The sequence below is a fragment of the Myotis brandtii genome, unplaced genomic scaffold (genome assembly GCF_000412655.1).
Source record: "Myotis brandtii unplaced genomic scaffold, ASM41265v1 scaffold922, whole genome shotgun sequence".
In the NCBI taxonomy this organism is placed as follows: Eukaryota; Metazoa; Chordata; class Mammalia; order Chiroptera; family Vespertilionidae; genus Myotis; species Myotis brandtii.
Genome location: NW_005371799.1, coordinates 560917 through 574230, shown reverse-complemented (window position 1 = coordinate 574230; position 13314 = coordinate 560917).

Sequence of the window (13314 nt, the reverse complement as noted above, 5' to 3'; positions counted from 1 at the left end):
TTCCTCCCTTCCCTGGAGGGCCTGGTGCTGCCAGGGCCAAGTCTTCCAAGTCCTTTCCACCATCATTGTTCTACTGCAGCACTAGGACTGAGTTACTTAAATTTTCTGTTCTGTAGCTTCCAAAACTGGTTCATCATCTTCTTTGCATAGGCTTGTGTCATTTTAAAAAAGAGAGAGAGAGAAAGAAAGAAAAGAAAAACTAAATAAAATAAAAAATGGAGGTAAGAAAACAACCTCACGTTTATTTTAGGAGATTCTGGGCATGAGGCAAGTGTTGAAGTGGCCAATTATAACCAACCGGCTTTTTATTCTTCAGGTACAGACAGTCGGGTAGATATATTAAGATTACGCAGACGATTTTTAAAGGACCAAGAAAAGATCCATTTGATTTATGCGAAAAAAGGTATTGCTGAGCAAAAACGAAAGAAGGTTTGTATCTTTTCTCAAGAATTTGATTGGTTTGAAATACCTGTTTTATATATGTGTACTAAGGAGACAAGCTTCCTGCCAGATATTGGTTCTAATATTGGTCTATAAACCAAAATCAGAGGAGCAGCAGTATAGGACTTGAAGTTATTTGTGAATGAAAGTCTCCTCTGACTATTGGAAATGAAAGGGCATTCATGACTCACTGGTGAGTTGTGGTATCTCGGAATGAAACGTGTGGGTCGTCCCCTGAACCTGTGGTGTGTCCTGGCTGACAGGCCCTGGAGGGCCCCATCGCTGCCCCTTCTTTCAGCCTCTTCAGCTTGATTTGTTCTCTGAACAGACTGACCTTCTCTACGTGGTGGAACCATGGCCACCAATTACTCCTGAGTTTTACTTATTGTGACTGTAGCTGCTGAGAGGGATTGCCCCACTCTCTGCCTCAAGGCCAGAGTCTTGACCCACCTCGGGCCGGGGGCCACTTGGGGACCACTAATCTATGGCCAGGGGCTCGGCGGTGAGGCCACGTTACAACCAGCTACTCTCCTGGAGGTGCATGGATGGGGCGGGAATGGTGGGCCCAGAGGAAGGGGTGGGCAGGGCTAGGCAGACAGGTCAGAACTCTCTGCGGAAAGTAGTGATTTGAGGCATCAGTGTGACATGAGTTAAGAGGTAAACATTTCTCAAAATGTGAAAGTAATGAAATTGTTTTTTTAGCCATAGCTTTAATCTTATAAATCAGTAATTATGATGAAATTTTTAAGATTATGAATAAAAAAATCCCATCTTTGTTCTAACTCAGCTTAAACCCTTAATCACTTAATTAACTTGCACATCTGAGTATGAAGTGGTTGAATGGTTTCACTGTATCTTCTGTGGAAGTAAATGTACTTTTCATCTTCCTCTTGTCTCTGTATCTGCAACTATCTTTTGAGGACTAGGGTCCAAAATCATCGTCCTGCGTTTATCGCATGCTCCTTCTCACTGGCCCGGTCACAGCTGGAGGGCCTTTTATTTTGCCCACTCACAGAAGTGGCTCCGGGCTCCTAATGAAACCTGAAACCTCACTAGGCATGCCCGCAGGAAGTACAATATCCAGACAGCAGAAGGAAGAGAGAAAACCAGATGGTTGGGTAAATCGCAGGGAGATATTTTGGCCTGAGAAAAAGGTCTTTTTAGTAATTAGGAAGCATAGAACGGCCTGCTGTGTGAGGCCATGCGTGCCTCTGATCTAGGTGTCTAATCTGAAGTGGACAACCACTCACTAAGAACGGCATGGAAAAAGCCAGGCGTGGGAGAGCCTGCACCGTGGTCATTTGTTTGTTGGAGGACTGTGCTCAATATCTGGCTCTACTCAATGCCAGTGGCACAGAGGTGCATGTAACGTGTGATGTCGGACGTTAACCAAGGAATGAGCGTGTCCGGGAGAGAAGTAGTGAGGGAAGCCTTTTGGAAAAGGTGGTGTCTGAGATGACAGCCAAACGATGAGTGAAAAGCTATAGAAAGACATTCTAGGCAAAGAGAGGAGCAGGGACCCACGGCCCTGCATGGGGGAGAGTTGGGGTTGGGGGTGATTAAGGATTCATTGGAAGGCCCAAACTGGCCTTTGTGGGTGAGCAGGGCCTGGAGGACCTGGGAGATCACAGGTGGGGCTGTAGTGATCACCCTGGGCTTTATAGCCAAGGTTTATTCTCAGAGTATTTAAGGAAATACAGCTCTCTGATTTATGGCTTTAAGACGTTTTTCAATCAAGTTCTCGGATTTTACAAATATTCAGATTACTTGTAGTAAATATTTAAATAATCTTTTCACCATAGTGATTTTTCTTTTGGATTTATCATCTATCATCGACTGGTAACAGATAGTGACTAAACCATTTTGGATACAAATTGTCACTGATTCACCTTTACGTTAAAGATGGGTACTCTCAGTTTCATAGCTCATGTACTACTGATTTTCTTAATCACAATTCAAATTTCAAATCTTCTTTGGTTCTTATGATTATAGGAGATCAAGAGTGAGTTCAAAATGAAGCACGATGCCCAAGTCATTTTGTACAGAAGTTACCGTCAAGGAGACCTTCCCGACATTCAGATTAAATACAGCAGCCTGATCACCCCCTTGCAAGCTGTGGCCCAGGTTGGTCCTTGAGCACTGAGTTTTCTGTGGATGCATAAACACTGGTGTAACAGTTCCAGGGGTCTACCCTGTTCAAGAAAAATGTTCGAGGCTACACTGTATCATAAATGAGGTGCTGATTTGTCCTAAACAATGGACTTGATTAAAAGACCTTGATCCAAGTGTCGGCTCTGCCATTTCCTGAGGCTGAAACTTCTCACGTGGTGCGACTCTGGCTTGTCGTCTGGAAGGTATCCCTGCAGTGGGAGTCCTTGTCGAGACACTCAGTGCTCTGAGTCGTCATGTTTGCATCCATGACATCAGAGAGTGATACCTAATTTTCTTACCAACAACGTTAGACTGCAGTAATGTGCAAAAAATCATTGTAAACTTCAAGGCGCTAAGCCATTTAAATAATTGCTTATCTACAATCCTTTGCAGGAGGCGGGGAATCAGGAGATTGCCGTGTATCGGTGGGATCAGTGTTCTTCCTTCTCCGTTAATTCTCTTGATAGCAGGGGACTGGACATGTTTTTCTAAGTCGTCAGGATGTCAGAGTGGAAATTTCCTATCTGCAGTCTTTGACAAAAATGGGATATTTATCCCCCCAAAGCCTGATATGATTCCTTTGACTTTTATTGAAATAAATATTAAATTAAAGAGCTTAGAGTATATAGTATACTAGTTAGTGAAATATAATGCCTTATATTTTATTGTACTTAAGTTTCCAGTTTATAATAATAGGTTATATCTGCACAGCCCCTTACTGTCTTTTAAGCTTTTTATTGAATCTAAATAATGATAGTTTGACAGGAATTTGTAAAACTAGTACATAGTCCTGTGTACCCTTCATCTAGCTACCCTCAATAGTGTTCCTTATATAATGTGTACATTATTAAGACCTATAAATTGACATTGTTACAGTAGTATCAACTAGACTTCAGACTTTGTTCATTTTCATCATTTTCCTCTTCATTGGTGTGTATGTGTGTGTGTGTGTGTGAAATTCTGTGCATTTTTATCCCATGTATAGATCCAGGTAGTTACCCTCGCAGTAGCTCTTGGTTATTAGGGGGTGCTTTCACATTTCTCTCATTAGATTCTCACAGTAATTTTGTGCCCTTGAAGCAATGACTAGATACATTGACAGATGAAGACTTGGAAGGTTAGCAAAGAATGGGTGGTATGGTTAAAGCTGTATGCCTCCCTGGTTGGGGCGTCAGGACAATGCTCTCCCTGTTTGATGACTGGTCCAGTGCTTTTTCTACATTGCCACTAGTTCCCAGTTTTTCTAGCGCCTTGCATACATGTGCTCACAGCAATGCCTCAAAAATAATGTTGACTTCTGCTCTCCTAGGCATGATTTGCTTCTCTCCACACTGGAGAGGTACGTGATATGTAATGATGGTAGTAGGTTAGCAAGCCTGGAACTGTTGAGACACCCATGTCCAAATAAGTTCATCTCATTTGTGCTTGGAAAAAAAAAAGATGGTAAATATTGTTTTGAAAAAGCAGGACTATTTTATTTTTATTTTTTTAGGGAGGAATTTATTTACTTATATTTTTGTTAATTCTTCAAATTCTAATACTTTATTCAACAAATGTTAATATACGGAGTGACACCGCCTGTATGCCAGGGCCTGTCCTAAGCACTGGATGCAGTGGTGGGAAACAGAGAGGCCTCCCTGGCTGTCCTGGCCCTGCCGTTCTGCCTTAGGGGCCTCACGTGTGGACAGAGCTAACAAGGAGCATGTCAGCCAGCCATCCATCCCAGCAGCAGCATCCTGTTGCTCTGGAGACACTATTGTCTTAATTACTGTTGCAGTTACTGTAACAGAATGAGCATGTGGGACTCCTTGGAAAACAGAAATTTGTACACAAGAACCAGTGCCTTGTAGATATGGAAAGCTGACTCTACATGCTAAGAGAAAAAAGCAGGTCACCAAACAAGCGTGTGCATGTCAGTACGAGAGCAGCCCTGACAGTAACTAGATGTAGTATAATATGGGTGATGTTTATTTTCTTTTTTCCTAATCCATATTTTCTAAAATCTTACATAGCAACTATTATTACTTTTTAAAAAAATATATTTTATTGATTTTTTACAGAGAGGAAGGGAGAGGGATAGAGAGTCAGAAACATCGATGAGAGAGAATCATCGACCAGCTGCCTCCTGCACACCCCCCACTGGGGATGTGCCCGCAACCAAGGCACATGCCCCCGACCGGAATCGAACCTGGGACCTTTCAGTCCGCAGGCCAACGCTCTATCCACTGAGCCAAACCGGTTACGGCACTATTATTACTTTTTATAAGACAAATACATTACTTAAATTAATAAGCAAAGTATAAGTCAAATTGTACTTTTTCTTCAGACACAGCTTTTATCAAACAAAATAATTTAAAATTTTTATTTATTCATACACTCATGCCTTCATTTAAAAAATATAGACATAACATGCCAGAAGTTATTCTGAGTATTGGTGTTATAGACACAAATAAAGGATAATGTTCCCGTGGTCATGGAGTATGAGGGTTAAAGCCATTAGAGATAAATAGCCCAAACTCGAAAGACACATAAACAGCTTCTAATGGTTTTAATAGTTTGAATGGTCAAAGTGATGGTACCTTGAAAATTAAAATTGGCAATTTATTTAAGCTCATTGGTTAGTTATTTTAAGCTTTACAATGATGTTCATGTGAAGATAATACCTGAAAATTTTATTTTTTCCAAGATTTTATCAGTTACCGCACTGAGCACTTGACATACATTATCTTGGCTAATCTTACCAAAACCCTATGAGATGTGTCCTGTTATCCCCATTTTAATTATGTGGAATCTGAAGGCCCAGACTCACACAGGAGTTAAGATATGTGTTTCCAGCTTTTAAATTCATATCACTGGGTCCAAAATCTGTGCTGTCATGCTTTCAGAAGGCACATGTCAGGCAGGTATCTTTGGCTAAACTCCAAATTCTCCCCTTGTCAATGTCTGTTAAAAGTTTCTAAATAGAAATGAGATCTTTAGTAGATATGTTTGCAACAGTTTGTATTTTCAAATAAAGCTTTGATAGTTGGTAAATTAAAGAATTTTTACTTCACTTCCTAATTTCTTTTCCTTTTGAATATTTTACAGAGAGACCCAATAATGGCAAAGCAACTTTTTGGCAGCTTGTTTTCTGCAATTATTAAAGAGATGGACAAATACAAGACCATGTCTGAAAAAAACAACATTACTCAAAAGTTGCTCCAGGACTTCAATCATTTTCTCGCCACCACTTACTCTTTCTTTCCACCTTTTGTCTCCTGTATCCAGGTAAAAGTCTACACACACTTCATACTTAGAAACAATATATGTGACAGGAAAATCCAAAATTAAACTTGGTATAAAAGTGCTTTGGTTTGTAATGAGCCATGCCCTTCAGGTTTTGGTTGCCCGCTTCCTTAGGTAGCATTTCACTAAATTTTTCCTGCTTCCTGACTGCCTTCAGGAGATGTTGATTGACTTTATTCTAAGTGATGGGGACACAGGGATGACGAGACACATATTTCTGCTCTCCAAGAACATTCTAGATGGGTGACAGATAATAAACGGGCAAATACAGAAGATAACATGAGGTAGCAGAAGGTATCATAGAACCTGAGTAGTATACACGTTAACTAAAGTAATGCAGGGTAGGAACGAGGCAGGTGAGTAAGAGCCTTTGATCAGTATGGGGTGTGTGTGCTACTATAGGTACTTCTTAGATGGAGCGTCAGAAAAGGCCTAAGGCGGTTTGAGCAGAGAACTTAATGTAGACGTACTTGCAGTTATTACTAAAACATACTTATTGGAAGACTACTTTTTATGTAAGAAATGCTTTATTTGCCACTCAAAACATGGGTCATTAATCAGTCTGTTATAGAAAATCTTTTTGGTTTGTTTTAGTATTTTCAGTAACCTCCCTAGAATAATTTAAAAATTATATTCTTTAATATTATTTATTAGTAGCTTTGGTTTGCAAACTAATTGGGTAATAATTCCCTGAGATGAAGTACTGGTTTTTCTGTTTTGTTCTTTTTGATGTAGCATAAAACTGTTAATATCGTTTTTTAATATATTAGTTCTAATTTTGTTGGTTTATAATTTCCAAGTAGAATTTCTTTTTTTTTTCTCCTGGCCACATTAAAGATAAAGTTTGAGTAATTGTATTGAATCAGTCAGTATTTCAAAGTAACTTTCTCTTTACATTATATTCTGAAGTGATTTTTAAAATCTGAATTTTTAGTTTTATTTCTATATTTGTCTAAAAAACTAGTTTTTTTCATTGTCATTTAGGAGAGTCATTAACTGCCATTACATAAATAAATAACTTCCACTCACCCTCGCGCTTACTACTTGACATTGACCATGAAAAAAGCAGCACAAATGGAAGCCAGTGCCTGCGGTTTGCAGCATTTGCTGTTACGACCTTTTCTTTGTGGTTCATATCCAAAACTATGATTTGTTTTTTCTCTCCATGGAATCATAGTACATATGGCATAGCATTCTTTTCTAGCAAGGATGACTGTCTCTTTGAAGTGCTACTGCCTCACCAGAACTTCCCACAACGAGTTTATCTGTGATGTTGCTTAACAACATCCTTCAAACCGAAAGAAAAATCCATTTGGCCATTTTCCCATGCCGTAGTCAGTGACCGGCAAACAGACATTAATTTGGTGCCCTACATTTATGCTATTCACCGCTTGTTTGAACTTTATATAAAGGTTTGATTTTTTTTAATAAAAACACTTGTTGAGGATGTTCTATATGCAAATCTCCATTTAAAAACTATGGAGAAACTAGACCACCAAATTACACATACACAAGAATAAGCTCAAAATGGATAAAAGGCTTAAATGTAAGACATGAAACCTAAGTCCTGACCTAGAAGAACCATAGGCACCAAAATCTCAGACATCCTTCTTAGCAATATGTTTACTGATACATCTCCTAGGACAATGGAAACTAAGAAGAAAATAAACAAATGTGACTACATCAAAATAAATAGCTTCTGCACAGCAAAAGAAACCATCAACAAAATAACAAGAGAGCCCACTACATGGGAGGACATATTTGCCAATGATACATCCGATAAGGGGTTAATCTCCAAAATATATAGGGAACTCATACAACTTAACAAAAAGAAGACAAACAATCCAATTAAAAAATGGGCAAAGGACTAAATAGACACTTCTCCAAAGTGGACACACAGAAAGTCAAGAAACATATGAAAAAAATGCTCAAAGTCACTAATCATCCGAGAGATGCAAATTAAAATGACAATGAGTCATCACCTCACACCTGTCAGAATGGCTACCATCAACAAATCAATAAATGACAAGTGCTGGCGAGGATGTGGAGAAAAGGGAACCCTCGTGGACTGCTGGTGGGAATGCAGACTGGTGCAGCCATTATGGAAAACAGTATGGAGTTTCCTCAAAAAATTAAAAATGGAACTCCCATTTGACCCACTGATCCTACTTCTAGGAATATATCCCAAGAAACTAGAAACACCAATCAGAAAGAGAGTATGCACCCCTATGTTCATAGGAGCACAATTTACCATAGCTAAGATTTGGAAACAGCCTAAGTGCCCATCAACAGATGAGTGAATAAAAAAGCTGGTATATTTACACAATGGAATACTATGTAGCAATAGAAAAGAAAGAACTCTTACCATTTGCAGCAGAATGAATGGACTTGGAGAGTATTATGCTAAGTGAAATAAGCCAGTCAGAGAAAGATAAGTATCACATGATCCCACTCATATGTGGACTCTAATGAACCAAATAAACTGATCGTCAAAAATAGACCCAGAGACATAGGAGCATGAACAGACTGTTGAACCTCAGAGGAAAGGCAGGGGTGGGTGGGTGGAAAGTGATCAACCAATGAACTTGTATGCATATGTGCATAACCTGTGGACACAGACAGTGGGATGGTGAGGGCCTGGTAGGGTGGGGAATGGGGCACAGGAGCAGGCTGGAGGAGGTTAATGGGGGGGAAAGGAGGACCTATGTAATACTTTCAACAATAAAGATTAAAAAAAAACGATGGGATATTTGAAACAGAAATGTTGCCTGCATTCACCTAATACAATTAGATAAAGGTCAAAACAAGTAGTATTTTTTAATTCCAGTAGATAGTCAACCTTTTAAAAATAAGGCTTCATTACTTTGTTCTATTTTAGAATTATAAGGAGTGAAATTGGATGGCTAAAGTTTTTTGCTTAGCAGATCATCTTTAATAATAAAAGCGCAATATGCTAATTAGACCTGACAGCCGAACAACTTTCCAGACGTCATTCTGGACGAAGCTGTGGCGGTGGGGGCCGAGGCAGAGGTGGTTAGGGGCGATCAGGCAGGCAGGCGAGCAGTTAGGCGATCAGGCAGGCAGAGGGGTTAGGGGCGATCAGGCAGGCAGGCAGAGTGGTTAGGAGTGATCAGGCAGGCTGGCAGGCGAGCAGTTAGAAGCCAGTGGTCCCAGATTGTGAGAGGGATGTCCGGCAGTCGGACATTCCTTGAGGTGTCCCGGATTGTGAGAGCGTGCAGGCCAGGCTGAGGGACAACCCTCCCCTCCCCCATGCACAAATTTCGTGCGCCGGGCCTCTAGGTCTTTATAAGGTAAAATGATACTGTCAACAGGATTATATAGAATAGTCAATCGTCCTGAAAACAAGCTTCAGATCTCATCTAAATTATGAGTACACGTTTACTTATAAAGAAATGATATCCCAATAATAATTGTTTGTTCATTACAACCATTGCATGAGAAAGACATCTCATGGGCAAATAGGAATAAATCTCAAAATTTATACAGTCAGAAACAACATTGTTTACCATAGTGTCTGGAATATAGAAGGCACTCAAATATAGAATGAGGGGATTGCTTGAAAATTAAAAATATATTTATTTTACAATATTTTCTTCTGGGCTTCCTTCTCCATATTAGAAAATGTTATATCAAAATCTGACATCTTAACTAAGAGCCTTTGCTATGTTATTAATTAAAATAGAATTTTATTTGGATTTTCTTTACCACTAGGTTCCTTCTACGAGTGACATACATTTTTGTTTGTTTGCTTACTTGGAGAATCTGTATTCCAAGACCCCTAACATAGAGCTTACTTTGGCTTGGTGGAAACTCCGTCAGACTTAGCAAGTGGTCCAAGGCTGGCACAGCCATGAGGGAGTTGGGAAGAGGCTGGTGTGGATGGGGAGGAACTGTTCATATTGTCCTCTATATTGATTTGGGATTTATTTCTCATGATTTTGGTGTATATAGGACTCTCAAATTGAGAGTTACAAAGTAAAGGTCAATATAATAATTCATGAGTGAAAAAGATCGGGGGGGAAGGTTTTAAAAAGAATATTGGAGCTGAGTGTACCTACTTTTTGGTGATCAGATATGAAATCTATGTTTGAGCTGCTTTTTAAAAAAAATTTTAAGCCTCGCCTGAGGATATGTTTGTTTGGTTTTTATTGATTCTTAGAGAAATTGAGAGAGAGAGAAAGACATCGATGTGAGAGAAACATCGAATGGTTGCCTCCCATAGGCGCTGACTGGGGATGGAACTCAAGACTTAGGTATGTGCCCTGACAGGGAATCAAACCCACAGCCTTTTGGTGTACAGTATGAACTCCAATCAACTGAGCCACCTGGCCAGGACTTAGCTGCTTTTCTCATCAATTCAGGCTAAATATTCCTCACAACTGCAATTGTTATTTGTCTCTATAGAAGATATATATAATCTCTTCAATTTTTCTAGTGGGTGTTATTTTCTGCTTTAAATTAAAAAGTAAATGTAAAAATAAAAGGTCATTTCCTCCTCTGAGCAAACTGAATGTTGAGGAAAATTTAATAGAATTATGCAGAGAAAGTTTTAGTTATTTCACTACTTACATCAAAACTGACTTTTGACTTTTCTTAATGTCTGCTAGAATGAATTATTCACTTGTGAAGGTCTGGTCAACATACCACAAGCTAAACAGCTCTATATGTTTGTGGTTTCACAGGAAATCAGTTGCCAACACACGGACTTGCTGAGCCTGGACCCAGCTTCTGTCGGTGCTGGCTGCCTGGCCAGCCTTCAGCAGCCTGTGGGCATCCGCCTGCTCGAGGAGGCCTTGCTCCACTTGGCACCTCAAGAGCCACCTTCCAAGCGGGTTCGGGGGAGGCCCCGCCTTCCCCCTGATGTTCTCCGCTGGATGGAACTTGCTAAGTAAGCTCTGTGATCCAGACGCTGTTGAGAGAACAGTGAATTTCATTTTGGCAGAAAATGAACAAGTAAAGTTGATAGTAACACTGTTATAAACATTTTTGAAAAACCTTTCAGGCAGAGTACCATTCCATGAGATGACAAGGAATATCTTGCCCAGGGAAAGAGATTAATTAAACCTGATAATTTCTTTCACTATACAATCTTTTTCGACTCGGGATATTTATGCACTAAGTTTTGTTTCCTATAAGTGTGGTTGTAACTTACAGTTCCTAGTATTTTGAATGTGTTTGCTGCTTTGCTATACTGAATAGAGGGTGATTTATTATTTTCAGCAGGATTCACATTTTTTAGGAACAATTAAGTCCAATTTTGTTTATTTGTGGGGGGGAATTTTGTTGTGTAGTTATTCTGTTTTGTGTTATGTCTGTTTCTTTCATTAGTTGTGGTTTCATCATAAGAGAGCCAGTGATTCTGAGATATCTCTTGGTTTAGGTTGAATTTTAATTTGAACTTCTATTTTATAGCACTGATTTTTAGATTTTCAAGTTCTAGGGTAAAAGAAAGTAAAAGTAAGGGTGCGGATTCCTTACCTTTTCACTATTTTATAGTCATTTTTATCTTTCTTTCTTAATTGGGACTCTGAGTAAGGCATTCTCAGGTGCTGAGAAGAATTAAAATACGAATTAGACATTTCTCACAGGCTCACAAAACTAGCCATATGTACTTATATACATGACTAACCATAATATGAAGTAGGAGGTGATGAGTTTTCTAAGTGGCAAGATACATCCACATCCTGGGTCAGTTCAAAGAGTGCACCTGGGCTTTTTTTTTATCTTCTTTCAGATGTACAGGGTGGGGCAAAAGTAGGTTTACTGTTATGAGTATGTGAATCACAGTTTATTCTTGTATCAGTATTATTAACTAGAGGCCCGGTGCATGAAAATTTGTGCACTCAGGGAGGGGTCCCTCCGCCCAGCCTGCATCCTTTCACAGTCTGGGAGCCCTCAGGGGATGTCCAACTGACAGCTTAGGCCTGGTCCGGGAAGTGGGAGGCGACCAGCAGGCAGATTAGGGGACAGCCCTGCCCCCCCATCGCCCCACCGCTGCCACCAGTGTCCTCCCTCTGCAGGAGGCGACCAGTGCGTCGATTGGGGGATGACACTGCCCCGCCACTGCTGGTCGCCATCCCCTCCCTCTGCCTACTGGCACCCGCCTTGGCTGGCCTGGTGCCGCCAGCTCACTGGCCCCGCCCCCCGCCAACAGGTCATTCTGCTGTTCATTTGATTTGCATATTAGGCTTTTATTATATAGGACTAGAGGCCTTGTGCACGAATTCGTGCACCAGTGGAGTCCCTTGGCCTGGCCTGTGGGATCGGGCTGAAATCGGCTCTCCAACATCCTGCAAGGGGTCCCAGATTGTGAGAGGGTGCAGGCCAGGCTGAGGGACCTCACTGGTGATGATTGGGGCTGGGGAGTGACACAGGAGGTTGGCCAGCTGGGGAGGGGCTGCAGGAGGGCTTCAGGGCATGTCTGGCCTGTCTCACTCAGTCCCAATTGGCCAGACCCCAGCAGCAAGCTAACCAACTGGTCAGAGCATCTGCCCCCTGGTGTTCAGTGCATGTCATAGCAAGTGGTTGAGCGGCCTTAGCATATCATTAGCATATTATGCTTTGATTGGTTGAACGGACGACTGGATAACTGGACACTTAGCATTTTAGGCTTTTATTATATAGGATTATTGTATTATTTTCCATACAAACTATAAACCTAATTTTGCCTCACCCTGTATAGAAACAATAATTAACACTGTGCATTTAGTATTTTCAGGAAGTGAGAACTCATCTAATGTGCATATACTGGGTAAATGAAGCGCTTTTAAACACTTTTTGTAATTTTATTTAATACTTTCTCATACTGTTATATGTAATATTTTTGCATTTCTTTCAAACACTTTTGAGAATATAATTTGCCTTTTCTTGATATGTCACAGTCATGGTTTTGCACATGTTGTAGTATACATCATCCAGGGATCTTGGGGCCAGTGTAGGATAGTCTCTTTTCTGAGTTCCTGAAAAAGGTTTGTAGCTTCATCTCCTTTTGGGCTCTTGGGCCATGAGCTATTAACGTTTAAAGTTTACCTTTACTTTTTTTGTACCTTTAACCATCTTTGGATGTGGAAATAAGAGAGCCATGTGTGTAAAGTTTTAATCTAAATTTGTAACAGTAGGCTCTGAGAGAGAGAGCTCATGGGCTCTTTTGATGTACATACATGAGATTTCATACCTGTGAAGGGACTAAACTGGAGGAAAACCAAGGAGGAAGCCATTCTTGCCTGGCTGGTCAGGTGACCGCAGATTCAGGAAGAGTGACATTTGTGTTGAGACTTAAAAGATGGGGAAAAAATTACAGGGGGAAGGGAACAAGCTTACTAAACATTTACCTTAGAACAGTGGTTCTCAACCTTGGCTGCACATTAGAATCACCTGAGAATCTTTTTAAAATCCTGATTTCTGGGCCTCATCCTC